Here is a 16015-nt window from a genome sequence, read left to right on the forward strand (position 1 = left end):
ATATATATATACATATATAGCATAATGAATTATATATGGTGTCAAGAAAAATGCAGCTGAGAACACACTCCATAGTGAGTTGTCTGTGTTCTCACCTGATCAGTGCTTGGGGTTACCTATGGTTCCTGGAGATGTGGCTCCTCTCCCACATGCAGGTTCAGGTCTGGTCTGTTTTAGTTCATGGAAGGAGGCCCCTATATACATGTCCTCTCACAATATGCTCAGCTTGGGATCATTTGTGTCAAACTGCTGTGAACAGAGCAGATGTGACTGCCTTTGTGTGTTCATATTGACTACTTTGAGAAACTATATTTTTATTAGGTAATATCCCAGACTTCAGACTTTTTGTCCATGTGGTACTTTGTAATGATATTTGCACAGAAATCTTGTTTTTATAGGTGTCATGTTTCCACATACAGTGATTTTTTCCTACCCTTAAATTATTCAGGGTTTGTGATTTGCCCTTGGGCACATTTCAGTGAGTCAGAATCTGGCCTGTGCTCCTCTCCATAGGACTTACTGGCCCTCTTGAAACACCTGAATGACAGAGTGGCAGGGTTCCTTAGAAATGTGGACCCCTCCTTTATTGAGGATCACATGATTTTGCTAAATTTAGAATTTACCTGAATTTCAGCGGATTTCAATTAATGCAGTTGGATTTGTAACTCTCTATCAACTCAGTCACTGTGTGTCAATCCAGTCAAATCTGTGCTTTTCTGTAATGGGCCTGATGAGCTTACATGATAAAGAATGAGCTGCATTCATGAAGATTTTGGGATAAAATAAAGTGGTGTCAGGATGAACATTTTCCATTGTATAGCCTATATTTCTATTTTTCTTATCTTATCCCTCCTAAATGAACAGTGTAATGCTGCCATTCCACTGTAAGTTTTTGATGAATTCCTTTTACATTCCAATAGTACATTCCATCTAAGAGAAGAAAAATATCTACCCTTGAACCCTTCTACAGATTGATCAGGTATTTTTGATAAATGTGACAGGAAAATTCAGTTTCAATCTATGCCTTTAAACAACCGTAATTTTGAAATTCCCCCTGACCCTATGGGCTATGTACAGGACTTGTCTTCTGTCTCCAAATCTAACACATTGCAACTTTGAATGGATCACATGCATCAGGAAGACTGCCAGCAGAACCCACCAACCAAAAGATGCCTGTGTCCACTTCACAAAGACACGGAGTCTTGCCTATAATATTCCTGCAATTCTAAATTTAGAATTTAGCTGAATTTCAGAGGGTTTCAGGTAATGCAGTTCTATTTGTAAGTCTCTAACAACTCAGTCACTGTGTTCCACTGCAGTTAACTCTGTGATCTTCTGTAATCGCTTTGAAGAGCTTACCTGATGCAGAATGAGCTCATTCAAGCAGAGTTTTGGATATAATAAACTCGTGTCAGAATGAACATTTTCCATTGTATAGCCTATAATTCTATTTTTCTCATCCCTCCTAAACTAACAGTATAGTGGTGCCTTGCAAGTGTAAGTTTTTCAAGAATTCCTTTTTCATTCAAATACTATATTCCATCTAAGGGAAGTAAAGTATATACCATGAACTTCTACGGATTTATCAGGTATTTTTGATAACAAATGCAGCAGGAAATTTCAGTTTCAATCCAATTCCAATTTGTGTCTCTTATCAACTGTAATATTGGTTTTCTTAGATCAGTCCCCCTGACTCTGCTGGCTGCATACAGGCCTTCTGTTCTGTTTCCAAATCTAGCCCATTCCGTCTTTGATTTCTAATGTTTTATTTATTTATCCATGAGACACACACACATACAGAGAGAGAGATGCAGAGACACAGGCAGAGGGAGAAGCAGGCTGCATGCATGGACCTGATGTGGGACTCGATCCCTGATCTCCAGGATCTGGCCCTGGGCTGAACGTGGCACAAAACTGCTGACAGTCGGGTACCCCCCTTTCCATCTTTGAATGGATCATATGCATCGGGAAGACCACAAGCAGGGCCCACCACCCAAATGGCACCTGTGTCTCCTGCACAGAGACATGGGGTCCTACCAATAATATTCCAGCAATTCTGGTCCTTTGGGAGCATCTGTGCCCTCCTTGAAGCCCCAGTCTCACTGTTAGGTGGTGCATTGTTCCTTATCTCACTTGTTGGATGACCTTATGTGCATGGACCACATATGTCTATAATTACTTCTTGAAACATAATATAATATTAGTACAATACTCAGTAGGCTTGTACAAACGAAAATGAGTCCTTAGGATCCAGAATCAGAGTAGGGGCGAAAATATGTTTACGACACTCTGAAACAAAACACCAGTGTCCAAAGTTCACCTACAACATATAAATCAGAAAAAATTCGCCACACCATCTTTAGTATAAGAAAATATGGGAGAGAGAAGTTAACATGTCAGAAGATTAGGGGGACTCAGGGCTTGTCACATCCCTGGAACAGCTGGATAGTTATTGAATCATTTCGAACATCCATAAAATTGATCAGAGTTGAAAAAACAACAACAGCAAGACTTTTAATAGAATACTGAGCAGGTTTTGGAGTGTTGGAGCTGTGCATGTTGACATTGGGGAGATACAACCATGAGGATGACAGCAGGAGGGAGGTTGCTTGCAGAAGCTACTGTTAAGGATTTTAAGGACAAGAAAGGAACATATGAACTTGTAGAATTCTACTCCTGAGGTGGACAAACCTCACATCATGGTGCTCAAATGGAAAAATGGAGAAATTTCCTGGAAGTAAGGACCCCCTAAGTGCCAAGAAGAAAAAGTGGCACCATGTGATGGATGGTTAAGAAGGACAGGAACCTGAAGACGTGTGAACATTGGGTCTGAGTGCAGGCGTTGTGCTTTGTTTCCATAAACTGAACACTGTGTGGTCATGGGACCTCTATTCTGAGACGAGCAGTCAGGAAGTAAACCAGCTCTCATGTCACCCCCTCAGAGGACCAGCCCAGGTCCACAGTACAGGAGCTTTTCATATTGTCATTTAGAGACCCATTCATGTGCCTGAGATAAACCAGCTCAGAGACAGGTATGGTGAACACATGATTCAGATGTCAACTGAGGACAGAAAGGGCTTGATGGCTCTCTTATGAGGGCTCCCTGAAGACTCCGGGGTGCAAACATTCAATCTCAGGCTTGAGATAGGAGGCCATGTTCATAACGGCTCTCCAATGCAGTCAGGAAGAGTCACAAAACCCCAATACAGGCCTCAACAAGGTGCGGTGTCAGCATCTACAGAGGAAACAACACCAACAGCAAATGATAACAATCCATTGCCAATTGCAGTGTGCATTTAGACATCCAGGTAAGCCCAGCTCAGTTCGAGGGCTGCACACAGCAAGAGGAACTGTGTGCTCCATCCCTTCCACCATCATCTCACATCTATTTTCCGAGTGTTCATGTTTGGGGACAGCTGCTATTTGTATAAATGTTGATAAAATCATCACAGCCAACCAATGTCGTCCTTCTGAGGATTCAGAGCTACTCCCCTGCCTTCTGTCTATGAGTGGACTTACCTTCCCTGAAATAGCTTCACTGTCATGTAAGTTCACATGTAGACTATGGAATAGGATGGTAGAGCTATTAGATATTGACATAACCAGGTCATGTTACCAGGTTGTTGCAAATTCCATGACAAAAATGACTGAATTTAAATAAAATGATAAGAGGTAAATAAGTCATGTAGGTCCCTTGAGGGGTTCCATTGAGGAAATCCTAAAGGGAAACTGATCTCATGGCCAGAGAGGGAGTCACAGATGGTTGAAATGAGGACACTGGCACCAAATGTTCATCCAGTGACAAGGGACACACCTAACAGCCATCAGTACAACACAACCCTGTAAGGTGATGGTGAGACACAAATCTCACTGGGTTATCACATCCTCATCTTCTGGAAATGTTATAACAGAACATCTTTAAACTGAAGTTTCAAAGTGTCTGAGTATCTCTGACTCTCTTGTATCATTGTTCTCTTTCTGTTCAGTGTGTCCACTGTGACTTTTTGACAGATACCTATGGTTTGCAAAAGATTAGTCCTAGTTCCAGGTGAGAAATGCACCCTTCACTGGTTGAGGGCGGTTACGTCATACTGCTCACAACAAAAACAGCAGGGCCATGCCAGTGCATCCATGTGTCCCTAATGTCTCTGTGTGTGACATAAAAATCTTAGGATTATATGTCCATACTCTGTGAAAAATGTCCAGGATGCTTTCTCAAGGATTGCTTTGAATATGTAGAAGGTTCTGGGCAACATAGAGATTGTCACAGTATTTATTTTTGGTTTTTTTTTTAAGATTTTATTTATGCATTTATGATAGAGAGAGAGAGAGAGAGGCAGACACAGGCTGAGGGAGAAGCAAGACCATGCAGGGAGACTCAAATGGGACTTGATCCCAGGACTGCAGGATCACACCCTGGGCCAAAGAGAGGCGCCAAACCGTTGAGTCAAGAAGGGATCACCAATATTTTTGTTTTTGTTTTAAAGATTTATTCGTTTATTCAGGAGAGTCACAGAGACAGAGGAAGAGACATAGGCAGAGGGAGAAGCAGGCTCCCTTCCAAAAGCCTGATGCAGGACTCCACCCCAGGACCCCAGGATCACAACCCTAGCCAATTGCAGAAACTAAACCTCTGAGCAACACAGGTGCCCTGACAATATTCGTTGTTGTAATCTGTAAGCACAGAATGTTTTCCATCTCTTAGTGTCTTCCTCAATTTCTTTCCTAAGTTTCCAAACAGGTAGAATCATTTTGGAAAAAAAAACATAAACAAAACTACAGCAGGAGGGCATAACAATGTTTGTAGAGAAGCTCTATTATAAAGCCTTTATCATCAAGATAGCCTGGTACTGGCAAAAACAACACATAGATCAATGAAACAGAGCAGAGAACGCAGAAAGGGACCCTCAGCTCTATGGGCAACTACTCCTCAAAAAGCAAGAAAAAAATATCTAATGAAAGAAATACACATCCAAAAATGGATCTGAAAAATATTGGACAGCCACCTGCATAAAAATGAAAGTGGAGCATTCTGCTACACAAAGCACAAAGATAATCTCAAAATAATGAAATACTGAAATCTGAGACAGCAGTTCATCCAAATCCTAGAGGCGAATTCAGGTAGCATCTTTTTGTCCTCAGTTTCAGTGACTGCTAAAAAGGCATCTCTCAAAAGGCATAGGAAACAAAGGGAAAAATAAACTGTTAGGACTTCATCAAGATAGAATCTGTACAACAATGCAACAGGCAACAAAACAAAAGGCAGCCTGCAGAATAGGACAAGATATTTCCATAACAAATTCAGCTCCCAACAAAACAATCAATCCAGTCAAGAAATGGGGAGAATACATGAACAGGCTTTTCTCCAAAGAAGACTGACAAATGGCCAACTGGCAGAGGAGAAAATGATCCACATGACTTGTCATCAGGGAAATACAAATGAAAACCACACTAAGATCCCACTTATACAACTCAGAATGGATAAAGTAAAAAGACCAGAAACAACAAATATAAGGGAGGATATTGAGAAAGTGGAAACCTCTTTCATTCCTGGTGGGAATTAGGCTTGTAGAGCCACTACCGAAAACAGGATGGAATGTCCTAAAACATGAGAATAGAGCCACCTCAGGAACCAGCCATTGCACTTAAGGCCATTTACCCCAAAGACACAGATTTAATGAAATGAAGGGACACTTGCACCTCAATGTTCACAGCAGCAAAGTCCACAACAGCCAACTGTGGAAGGAGCCTCAGTGTCTATTGACAGATGAATGGATAAAGAAGCTGTGGTCTATGTATACAATGGGATATTAATCAGCCATTAGAAAAAACGAATACCCACCAATTGCTTCGACATGGATGGAACTGGAGGATATTATGCTGAGTGAAATATGTCAATCGGAGAAGGAAAAACATTTTATGGTCTCATTCTTGGGGAATATAAAAAACAGTGAAAGGGATTATAGGGGAATGGAAAGGAAATGAGTGGAAATATCAGAGGGGGTGACAGAAGTTGAGAGACTCCTAACTCTGGGAAAAGAACAAGGGGTAGTGGATGGGGAGGTGGGCGGGGGTTGGGGGTGACTGAGTGACGGGCACTGAGAGGGGCACTTGATGGGATGAACACTGGGTGTTATGCTATATGTTGGCGAATCCCACTCCAATAAACAATATACAAAAATAAGGTGTGCTATATATATACAATGGGATATTACATAGCCTTCAGACACAATGAATATCATGAAATAATATTTCCGTCAACATGGATGGAACTGGAGTCATTATATTGAGAGAAATAAATCCATTACAGAAAGGCAATGATATGATCTCATTGATATTGAAAGAGACCATAAGGGAAAGAGTGAAAAAGTGGGGTAAGACTAGAGAGGAAGACAAATCATGAGAGACACTTAAGTCTGGGGAAAAAAACTGAGGGTCACTGGAAGGAAGGAGGTGGGGAATGGGGTCACGGGGTGATCGGAGTTAAGGAGGTTACGTGATGTGATGAACACTGAGGGTATAGTGAATGTTGGTAAATTCAATTTAAATAAAGAAAAAAATTACTTCAGCCTCTGCCCCCTGTTGGAAAATCATACATGAACTGGGCAGATCAAACAACAGACACTCATTCTCACAGATCTGGCGTCTCAGTCATCTGAGGTCCAGGGACAGGAAGCTGTGGTGTCTGGAGAGCGCCCACATCCTACCCCGTCCTTTCCCAGGCACATCAAAACGGGCCAGGGTGCAGGGAGCTTTCCCAATCCTGGTGTATAAGGGCCCTGATCCCATCATGAGGCTGCATTTCCAAACCTAAATGGTCCCCTAAGGCTCCATCTCCTCCCCCATATCATGGACATTAGGTTTCACCACAGGGATGGTAAAGGTCACAACCAGTTAGCTGACATAAGCACCTGAAGCATCCATGAGTTTTGCCCTGCAGGTCGAAGGTCCTTCAATCCAGCTCCTCTCCCTGAGGATCCTCATGGTCCAGTAGAAGCTACTGGTCGCTGAGCACACCAAGTACACATGACCTTCAGAACCAGATGGTTCCTTGGGAAGAGGACAGCATCCATCTGAGACCTGGATAGGATCTTGGACTATTTGTATTATTATTTCAAGTTTTCTGCCGCTTCCATATATTATTCATCTCCTTTCCATATGATTCAGACACTTGTCTACTGAGAATGTCCATGTTTCTCTTTTGTCCTTCCGGTTTTACCCTGGTTTAGTGAAATTCCTCACACCATATCCAGTCTTTATTAACTGGGAGCTCCCTGAAATTCCTTCCTCATTCTTCTCCTCCACCCAAAGTAAAATAAATCAAACAATAACCCATGAGTTCTCTCTTTTGATGCAGTTGGGACACTAACTCCACACAAGCCCTTCCTGGAGCAGGACGCCATATCCACCACTTGCCCACAACACACACCAAGAGCCAGTGTCATTCCCTGGCACCATACAGGCATTTGTGACATGATGAGAGGCCGGCCTGGCTCTCATCAGACATGAAGGTGAAGGTGATGAAAGGTTATACTCTCATTATTGTGTGTGTGTGTGTGTGTGTGTGTGAATGACCTCTGAGTCCACTTCCCTACCATGTCAGCTGGGAACCTCTCTCACTCCCAGGCTGGTATTAACATTTTTGTATTATGTCTCTTTTCTCGTGTGTTGACTGGGGATTTCAATATACCAAGATGTGCAAGACAGTATGTTAGCTTGGGGTCCTGTGATCCATAGTGAGTGCCACTAGGACTCATGAAAAGGTTCAGATGATGTCAATGGAGTTATTTGTAATTGGTTAAAATTTTGGGTCAGGAAAAGTTAAGTATAAGTAAGTGCAAGTGATATCATTGAATTCTAAGTCTCTTAGAAAGAGACTGAATAGGTAAACACATAATCAAGTGTTGAGAGGGGCTCCCTGGGGGAAACTGCTCCTTGGAGAGGAAGCCCTGACCCTGACAGGAAACCTGCCCAGAACCAGCCTCTGCACCTGCTCCTGGGATTTCAAGATAGACATGGTGAGGAGTGCGCACCCCCTGGTGGTCCTGATCCCCACCTACAGGGAGGTTTGTGTCTGGGCTCACAATGATTTCCCCTGACTGTGTCTGCACAGTAATATATGGCCGTGTCCTCGGCTCTCAGGCTGTTCATCTGCAGATACAGCGTGTTCTTGGCATTGTCTCTGGAGATGGTGAATCGGCCCTTCACAGTGTCTGCATACCTTGAGCTACTTCCATCATACCTAATCCATGAGACCCACTGCAGCCCCTGCCCTGGAGCCTGGTGGACCCAGCTCATTTCACTGCTACTGAAGGTGAATCCAGAGGCCACACAGGAGAGTCTCAGGGACCCTCCAGGCTTCACCAAATCTTCCCCAGACTCCACCAGCTGTACCTCTCCCTGGACACCTGCAGACACAAGACATCCTGGTCAAACAACTGTCCCACATCCCCAGTTTCTCTCACTCACTTCCACTCACAGACTCAAGGTCTCTGGTTCTCTATGAATTACCTTTTAAAATAGCAACAAGGGAAACCCAGCCGAGCACACACTCCATGGTGGTTTGTCTCTGTTGTGTCCTGATCAGTGAATCAGGTCACCTTGGGATCCTGGGGCTGGGGCTTCTCTCCCAGCTGCAGGGTCAGGACTGGGCCGGTTTAATCAGTGGAGGGAGGTCCCTATTTGCATGTCCTCTGACTATATAACCAGCTCCAGACTTACATTCGTGTATTTAAAAGCCAGAACAGGGATCCCTGGGTGGCGCAGCGGTTTGGCGCCTGCCTTTGGCCCAGGGCTTGATCCTGGAGACCCGAGATCGAATCCCACGTCGGGCTCCCGGTGCATGGAGCCTGCTTCTCCCTCTGCCTGTGTCTCTGCCTCTCTCTCTCTCTGTGACTATCATAAATAAATAAAAATTAAAAAAAAATAAAAGCCAGAACAAATGTGGCACCACAATTCTATAGCAATTTGTGTAGATGGCCTTCTGACTATATGAAGTTCTAGGCACAGTTCTTTTTGAGTTTCTGTGTGTATTTTCAAAGACACGCATCAATATAGGTCATTTTCTGGAGAAATTTCAATTTATTAGTAAAATTTAATCCTAAATATTTATTTTTCGTGCCAGTGTAAATCGGATTATTTTGTTATTTTGTATATGTAATTTGTTGTTATTTTGTAGGAATATATCTTTATTTTATTTGCTGATTTTATATCCTGATTTTTTTTCTGAGCTCATGAGTTATTTTTCCAGTTTTTATGTAAGGTTTTTACTCATTGACTCTATTAAGATATTGTCATAGGAAAACTCATTATTTTCTTTACAGGTTACCAAGTTCTCTTTTTTTTTTTTTAAGTAGTTTTCTTGCTACGTTTTCTGGCAGGTCCTCCAGTCTGGGGCAGAAAGTATTTTCCTCTTGTCTTCAGGATGCATTGCCTGTTCTAATCATGCAGTTGATATAAGGCAGACCTAGAGGAGACAATAAATTTCATTTTGCATGTGGATGACCTACCTAATATAAAGTGAGAGTTGACAACTCAAATCAGGACTGGGTGTCTCTTCATGTCTTCCGCCCATTTATGATTGTAGTTTTCCCTTTGGGTTGTTTAGTTTGGTAATTTGTTTTTCGATTTTGGAAACCTGCCATAATCTGGAGATAGATTTGCAAATCTCTTCTCCCATTGTTTTTATTCTTTTGGAAGATGTTATTTGTTCATTCATGAGAGACAGAGAGAGAGACAGAGAGAGAGAGAGAGAGAGATGCAGAGACGGGCAGAGGGAGAAGTGGGCTCCCCACAGGGAGCCTGATGCTGGTCTCAATCCTAGAGCTCTAGGACTCCCTGAGCCAAAGACAGATGCTCAAGCTACACAGGGATCCCAATATTTCCAATTTGTTAGGTTGCCTTTAAATTATGTTGAGTGTTTCCACAGCTGTAAGACAGCTCCTTCCTTGGTGTAGTCCATAGAGTTCATTTTTACTTTTGTTTCCCTTCCCTTTGGAGATGCGAGTACCAGGAACCCATTTGCGGCCGAGGTCACAAAATCTCCTTGATTTTGATGGTTTCTTGCCTCACATTTAGGTCTTTCATCTACTCTGAGTTTATCTTTGTGTGGAATGTAAGAATGGCCCAGGTTCATTCTTCGAATTGCAGCTGTCCAATGTTCCCATCACCACTTGTTGTAGAGATTGTCCTTTTTCCAGTTGATAGTTTTTTGTACTTTGTTGAAGATAAGTTGACCATAGAGCTGTGTGTCCATTTATGGGTTCTCTATTCTATTCCACTGACCATGTGCCTGTTTTACTGCCACTATTATACTGTTTGGACGATCACAACTTTGAAATCCGGAATTGTGATGGCTTTTGCTTTTTTTTAAGGTTTATTTATTTACTCATGAGAGACACAGAGAGACAGAGAGAATGGCAGAGACACAGGCAGAAGGAGCAGCAGGCAGCATGCAGGGAGCCTGATATGGGACTCATTCCCAGGTCTCCAGGATCAGGCCTGAACAAAAAGGTAGTGCTACAATGCTGAGCCACCCAGGTTGCCCTGATTTGTTTTTTGTTTCAACATTCTTTTGCCTAGTCAGAATCTTTTCTGTTTAGTTCTAAAATTTAGACTTGTTCCATTCCCTAGAAAAATGTTGGTGGTGTTTTGATAGTGTTCATATTGGATGCATAGATTGCTGTTGGTGGTTTAGATATTATATGAATATTTATATTTCCAATACAAGAGAATAGACTGTTTTCCATATATTTCTGTCTTCTTTAATGTCTGTCATATGTATTTTAGAATTTTTAGACTATAGGTCCTTTCCTCTTTGGTTAGGATTATTCCTCATTATCTGAAGTTTTTTTTGTTTTTCAAATTTTATTTCTTAATTATTTTTCATTGCAGTGCACTTTGCCAACATATAGTATAACACTCAGTGCTCATCAGGTCAAGCTTCATAGCCCGTCACCCAGTCACCCCTACCTCCGGCGACCTCCCTTACCACTCACTACCCCTTCCCAGAGTTCCTTTCCCAGAGTTAGGAGTCTCTAATATTCTGTCGACCTCTCTGGTATTTCCCACTCATTTTATCTCCTTTCCCCTTTACTCTTTTTCACTACTTTTTATATTCCCTAAAGGAATGAGACCATATATTCGTTCTTCTGCGACTGACTTACTTCACTCAGCGTAATACCCTCCAGTTCCATTCACGTCAAAGCAAATGGTGGGTGTTCTTCATTTCTAATGGCTGAGTAATATTCCATTGTATATATAGGCCACATCTTCATTATCCATTCATCTTTCGATGGACACCGAGTCTCCTTCCACACTTTGGCTACTATGGACCTTGCTGCTATAAACATTGGGGTGTGGGTGTTGTGGTCTTTCACTGAATCTGTATCTTTGTAGTAAATCCCATTAGTGCAATTGTTGGGTCGTAGGAAATCTCCAGGGGAAGTCGAGAGCTTCATAATATCTAGAACTAGACATTACATTCAAAATATTGAATTAGAAACAGACATCCGTTATTGATGTCAGGTGGTGAAATTAAGGGGAACAGCACAGAGTAAACCTGAATCGTCGAGATCTGACCTATTCCCTATAGAGGAATAGTAGCTCCAGATTAATGCCAGTAGACACTTGTTCATGCTTTCTGAGTATCCAATAGCACCTAGTATTAACAGGCCTTTCCCATCAGTGCAGGAAGTCTTGAAACACGGATGTCATGAGATGATGGGTGTTTGGACAGGCTGCAAGTGAGGTGTGGGCCTGGTTGAATTAGGAAAGGCAGCTGTGGTTTCAATTTCAACCTGAAATCTGGCATTGTGATGCCCCCAGCTATGGTTTTCTTTTTTAAAATTCCCCTCTGCTATTCGGGGTCTTTTCTGATTCCATACAAATCTTAAAATAATTTGTTCCAACGCTCTGAAGAAAGTCCATGGTATTTTGGTAGTTTGTGGCTTTACAGGAATGCTTCCATTTCTTCTAGACTGCCTCATTTATTGGCATATAGCTGCTCATAATATGTTTTTAAAATCGTTTGTATTTCCTTGGTGTTGGTAGTGATCTCTCCTTTCTCATTCATGATTTTATTAATTTGAGTCTTTTCTTTCTTCTTTTCAATAAGGTTGGTTAATGGTTTATCTATCTTATTAATTCTTTTAAAGAACCAACTCCTGGTTCTGTTGATCTGTTCCACGGTTCTTCTGGTCTCGATTTCATTGAGTTCTGCTCGAATCTTAATTAACTCTCTTCATCTGCTGAGTGTAGGGTCCATTGCTGTTTTTTCTCTAGCTCCTTTAGGTGTAAGGTTAGCTTTTGTATTTGAGTTCTTTCCAGTTTTTGAATGGATGCTTGTATTGCGATGTATTTCCCCCTCAGGACTGCTTTTGCTGCATCCCAAAGATTTTGAATGGTTGTATCTTCATTCTCATTTGTTTCCATGAATCTTTTTAATTCTTCCTTAATTTCCTGGTTGACCCTTTCATCTTTTAGCAGGATGGTCCTTAACTTCCACGTGGTTGAGGTCCTTCCACACTTCTCAATTTGATTTAGTTCTAATTTCAAGGCATTATGGTCTGAAAATATGCAGGGGATGATCCCAATTTTTGGTATCGTTTCAGACCCGATTTTGACCCAGTATGTGGTCTATTCTGGAGAAAGTTACATGTGCACTTGAGAAGAATGTGTATTCAGTTGAGTTTGGATGTAAAGTTCTGTAGATATCTGTGAAATCCATCTGGTCCAGTGTATCATTTAAAGCTCTCGTTTCTTTGGAGATGTTGTGTTTAGAAGACCTTTCGAGGGTAGAAAGCACTAGATTGAAGTCACCAAGTATAAGTGTATTATTATCTAAGCATTTTCACTTTGGTTATTAATTGGTTTAAATATTTGGCAGCTCCCACATTCGCAGCATATATATTGAGGATTGTTAAGGCCTCTTGTTGGATAGATCCTTTAAGTATGATATAGTGTCTCTCTTCATCTCTCACTACAGTCTTCGGGGTAAATTTTAGTTTATCTGATATAAGATATACCCCTGCTTTCTTTTGAGGACCATTTGAATGGTAAATGGTTCTCCAACCTTTTATTTTCAGGTTGTAGATATCCTTCTGTCTAAAATGAGTCTCATGTAGACAGCAAATAGATGGGTTCGGCTTTTTTATTTATTTATTTTATTAATTTTTATTTATTTATGATAGTCACACAGAGAGAGAGAGAGAGAGGCAGAGACACAGGCAGAGGGAGAAGCAGGCTCCGTGCCAGGAACCCGACGTGGGATTCGATCCTGGGTCTCCAGGATCACGCCCTGGGCCAAAGGCAGGCGCCAAACCGCTGCGCCACCCAGGGATCCCTGGTTCGGCTTTTTTTATCCAGTCTGAAACCCTGAGCCTTTTGATGGGGTCATTAAGCCCGTTCACGTTCAGTGTTACTATTGACAGATATGAGTTTAGTGTCATCATGATATCTATTCAGTCCTTGTTTTGTGGATTATTCCACTGAAATCCTTCTTAAAGGTGAATTTTAAGATTCCCCTTTAAAATTTCTTGCATAGCTGGTTTGGAGGTCACATATTCTTTCAGTTCCTGCCTGTCTTGGAAGCTCTTTATCTCTCCTTCCATTTTGAATGAGAGCCTTGCTGGATAAAGTATTCTTGGTTGCATGTTCTTCTCATTTAGGACCCTGAATATATCCTGTCAGGCCTTTCTGGCCACCAGGTCACTGTGGAGAGGTCTGCTCATACCCTAATATCCTCCACATAAAATTCAGGGATTTCTTGTGTCTTGCTGCTTTAAGGATCTTCTCTTTATCTTTGAAATTTGCAAGTTTCACTATTAAATTTCGAGGTTTTGAACGGTTTTTATTGATTTTAGGGGGGGTCTCTCTAATTCCTGGATCAGAATCTGAACTGACTTCAGCACCAGAAGGATCCATGGGTTATTCCCTGCAGGTGGAAGGTTCTCCAATCCACCTCCTAACACTGAGGTTCCTCATTGATCCAGTAGAAGCTTCTGGTCTCTGAGCACATGGTGTGTACATGACCTTCAGAACCAGATTGTGACCTTGGGGAGAGGACAGCTTCCATTTGAGACCTGAGTAGGATCTTGGCCTATTTGTATTATTACTTAAAGTTTCGTGCTGCTTCCATATATTATTCATCTCCTTTCCCTATGATTCAGACATCTGTCTACTGAGAATGACCATGATTCTATTTTTTCCTTCCAGTTTGATGCTTGTTTAGTGAAATGATTCCTCACACCATGTCCAGTCTTTACTGCCTGTTACCTCCCTGACATTCCTTGCTCATTCTTCTCCTGCACCCATTGGATAAGAAATCAAACAGTAACCCAGGAGTTCCCTCTTTTGATGAAGTTGGGACACTAACTCCACACAAGCCCCTCCTGGAGCAGGACCCCGTCCCACCACTGACCCACAATACACACCCGGAGCCAGTGTCCTTCCCCAGCACCATCCAGGCATTTATGACCTGATGAGAGGCCTGCCTGGCACTCATCAGACATGAAGGTGAAGGTGATGAATGGTTATACTCTTGTGATTGTGTGTGTGTGTGTGTGTGTGTGTGTGTGTGCATTTGTGTGAATGACCTCTGAGTCCACATCCCTACCATGTCATGATGTCATGCAGGAAATCTCTCTCACTCCCAGGCTGTTATTAACATTTTTGTAGAATGTCTCTTTACTCTTGTGTTGACTGGGGATTCTGCTATACCGCAATGTGCAAGACAGCATGTTAGCTTGGGGTCCTGTGATCCACAGTGATTACTACTAGAACTCATTCAAAGGTTAAGATGATGTGAATTGAGTTATTTGTAATTGATTAAAATTTCGGGTCAGGAGAATTTAAGTACAAGTAAGTGCAAGTTCTATATTTGAATTCTAGGTCTCTAAGAAAGAGACTGAATAGGTAAACACATAATCAAGTGTTCAGAGGGGCTCCCGGGGGGAAACTGCTCCATGGAGAGGAAGCCCCGTCCCTGACAGGAAACCTGCCCATAACTTCAATCTGAAACTGCTCCTGGGCCTTCAAGACACAAGTGGTGAGGAGTGTGCACCCCCTGGTGGTCCTGAACCCATTCTACAGGGAGGTTTGTGTCAGGGCTCACACTGAGTTCACCTCACTGTGTCCACACAGTAATACACAGCCGTGTCCTCGGCTCTCAGGCTGTTCATCTGCAGATACACTGTGTTCCTGGCGTTGTCTCTGGAGATGGTGAATCGGCCCTTCACAGCGTCAGTGTAGTATGTGCTACTTCCATCATAGCTAATAGCTGCGACCCACTGCAGCCCCTTCCCAGGAGCCTGGCGGACCCAGCTCATGCTGTAGCTACTGAAGGTTAATCCAGAGGCCACACAGGAGAGTCTCAGGGACCCCCCAGGCTTCGCCAGGTCTCCCCCAGACTCCACCAGCTGCACCTCACCCTGGACACCTGCAGACACAAGACATCCTGGTCAAACAACTGTCCCACATCCCCTGTTTTTCTCACTCACCTTCATTCACAGACTCAAGGTCTCTGATTCTCTATGAATTACCTTGTAAAATAGCGACAAGGAAAACCCAGCCGAGCACAGACTCCATGGTAATTTGTCTGTGTTGTGTCCTGATCACTGAATTGGGTCACCTGGGGATCCTGGGGCTGGGGCTCCTCTCCCAGCTGCAGGGTCGGGACTGGGCTGGTTTAATCAGTGAAGGGAGAGCCCTATTTGCATGTCCTCTGACCAAATAACCAGCTACAGACTTACATTCGTGTATTTAAAGCCAACACAAGTGTTGCACCACAATTCTATAGCAATTTGTGTAGATGGCTCTCTGACTATATGAAGTTCTAATGACAGTTATTTTTGAATTTCTTGGTTCCTTTCAAAAGACACATCAGTATAGGTCATTTTCTGGAGAATTTTCATCTTGTTAATAAATTTTAATCCTAAATATTTATTTTTGGTGCTAGTGGAAATCGGATTATTTTGTTAATTTTGTACATGTAATTTTTATTTATTTTGTAGGAATA

The 16015-nt window shown here is 42.3% G+C and overlaps 1 pseudogene across 1 annotated transcript in view; it reads right to left on the reverse strand.

Moving 5' to 3' along the window:
• Positions 1-15736, reverse strand: part of LOC144319975 (immunoglobulin heavy variable 3-23 pseudogene) — a 186786-nt pseudogene extending 171050 nt beyond the window's left edge. The window contains exon 1 of the transcript XR_013385591.1: positions 15540-15736. The product of XR_013385591.1 is annotated as an immunoglobulin heavy variable 3-23 pseudogene (transcript). The remainder of the gene's footprint in view (positions 1-15539) is intronic.
• Between the last annotated feature and the right edge of the window lie 279 nt (positions 15737-16015).

Source organism: Canis aureus, chromosome 9 (genome assembly GCF_053574225.1).
Source record: "Canis aureus isolate CA01 chromosome 9, VMU_Caureus_v.1.0, whole genome shotgun sequence".
Lineage (NCBI taxonomy): Eukaryota > Metazoa > Chordata > Mammalia > Carnivora > Canidae > Canis > Canis aureus.